Source organism: Enhydra lutris, unplaced genomic scaffold (genome assembly GCF_002288905.1).
Source record: "Enhydra lutris kenyoni isolate GAN:26980312 unplaced genomic scaffold, ASM228890v2 scaffoldscaffold8, whole genome shotgun sequence".
In the NCBI taxonomy this organism is placed as follows: domain Eukaryota; kingdom Metazoa; phylum Chordata; class Mammalia; order Carnivora; family Mustelidae; genus Enhydra; species Enhydra lutris.
Window position 1 is genome coordinate 8,640,374 of NW_019154092.1, and position 2,068 is coordinate 8,642,441.

General features: G+C 44.9%; 1 pseudogene across 1 annotated transcript; it reads left to right on the forward strand.

The window, feature by feature from the left end:
• The first annotated feature begins 205 nt into the window (after window positions 1–205).
• LOC111142592 lies at window positions 206–1,817 on the forward strand (annotated as a pseudogene). Its single transcript, XR_002640269.1, has one exon. The product of XR_002640269.1 is annotated as an SNW domain-containing protein 1 pseudogene (transcript).
• The last annotated feature ends 251 nt before the right edge of the window (window positions 1,818–2,068 follow it).

Sequence of the window (2,068 nt, forward strand, 5' to 3'; positions counted from 1 at the left end):
GTGTGGCTTAGGAATATGTTTGTGGTGTCTAATACACAGTTCTTAAATCTAAAATAAGCAGAAGCTCATTGTCTACTAATGACCAGTATTTGGGCGCCATCTTGAAAGGCATGGCCATTTAGACTGCTAGAGAAGGTAGTTACTCCTCAGACTCCAGATTAGAAATGAGAAAGGGGGTCGCTCGCGCTGGAAGAAGCAGAAGAAGATGGCACTCACCAGCTTTTTACCTGCACCTACTCAGCTATCTCAGGACCAGCTTGAGGCTGAAGAAAAAGGCAAGATCCCAGAGATCACGACAGACCTCACTAGTCTCCTCCCGAAGAGAACCTCCCCCATACGGGCACCGGAAGGGCTGGATACCTCGGTTATTAGAGGATTTTGGAGATGGAGGTGCTTTTCCAGAGATCCATGTGGCCCAGTATCCGCTGGATATGGGGCGAAAGAAAAAAATGTCAAATGCACTGGCCATTCAAGTGGATGCTGAAGGAAAAATTAAATATGATGCAATTGCTCGGCAAGGACAGTCAAAAGACAAGGTCATTTATAGCAAGTATACTGACCTGGTTCCCAAGGAAGTCATGAATGCAGATGACCCAGACCTGCAAAGACCTGATGAAGAAGCCATTAAAGAGATAACAGAAAAGACAAGGGTAGCCTTAGAAAAATCTGTATCACAGAAGGTTGCCGCCACCATGCCAGTTCGAGCTGCTGATAAACTGGCTCCAGCTCAGTATATTCGATACACACCATCTCAACAAGGAGTGGCTTTCAATTCTGGAGCTAAACAGAGAGTTATTCGGATGGTGGAAATGCAGAAAGACCCAATGGAGCCTCCAAGGTTCAAAATCAATAAGAAGATTCCCCGAGGACCACCTTCTCCTCCTGCACCTGTCATGCATTCTCCTAGCAGAAAGATGACTGTGAAGGAGCAACAAGAGTGGAAGATTCCTCCTTGTATTTCAAACTGGAAAAATGCAAAGGGGTATACAATTCCATTAGACAAACGTCTAGCTGCTGATGGAAGAGGCCTTCAGACAGTTCACATCAATGAGAACTTTGCCAAGCTGGCCGAAGCCCTCTATATTGCTGATTGGAAGACTCGTGAAGCTGTAGAAATGCATGCTCAAGTAGAGAGAAAGATGGCTCAAAAAGAAAAGGAGAAACATGAAGAGAAACTTAGAGAAATGGCCCAGAAAGCCAGGGAGAGAAGAGCTGGGATCAAAACCCACGTGGAAAAAGAGGATGGGGAGGCACGTGAGAGGGATGAAATCCAGCATGACAGGCGAAAAGAGAGACAGCACGACAGGAATCTTTCCAGGGCAGCTCCTGATAAGAGGTCAAAACTACAGAGAAATGAAAATTGAGATATCAGTGAAGTCATTGCTCTTGGTGTGCCCAATCCTCGAACGTCCAATGAAGTTCAGTATGACCAAAGGCTTTTCAACCAATCTAAGGGTATGGACAGTGGTTTTGCAGGTGTAGAAGATGAAATTTACAATGTTTATGATCAAGCCTGGAGAGGTGGCAAAGATATGGCCCAGAATATTTATAGGCTCAGTAAAAATCTGGACAAGGACATGTATGGTGATGACCTAGAAGCCAGAATAAAGACCAACAGATTTGTTCCCGATAAGGAGTTTTCTGGTTCAGACCGCAGACAAAGAGGCCGAGAAGGACCAGTTCAGTCTGAGGAAGATCCTTTTGGTTTGGACAAGTTTTTGGAAGAAGCCAAACAGCACGGGCGCTCTAAAAGACCATCAGATAGCAGCCGCCCCAAGGAACATGAGCATGAAGGCAAGAAGAGGAGAAAGGAGTAGACACACCTCTCTTCAAAGTCAATGAACTTTTACCCATAACCCTAATGATGCAAGTCAGATGGGGAAACACTTTGTACATGGGCAGGATAAAAACCAAATCTGGGTGTCAGACCCCAGCACTATTTTTTATTACGGGAGTAAGGGGGGAGGGGGAAAATTCTTTGAACTATTTAGTTTTTTTTTAGATTTTTATTTATTTATTTGACAGAGATCAGAAGTAGGCAGAGAGGCAGGCAGAGAGAGAGGGGGAA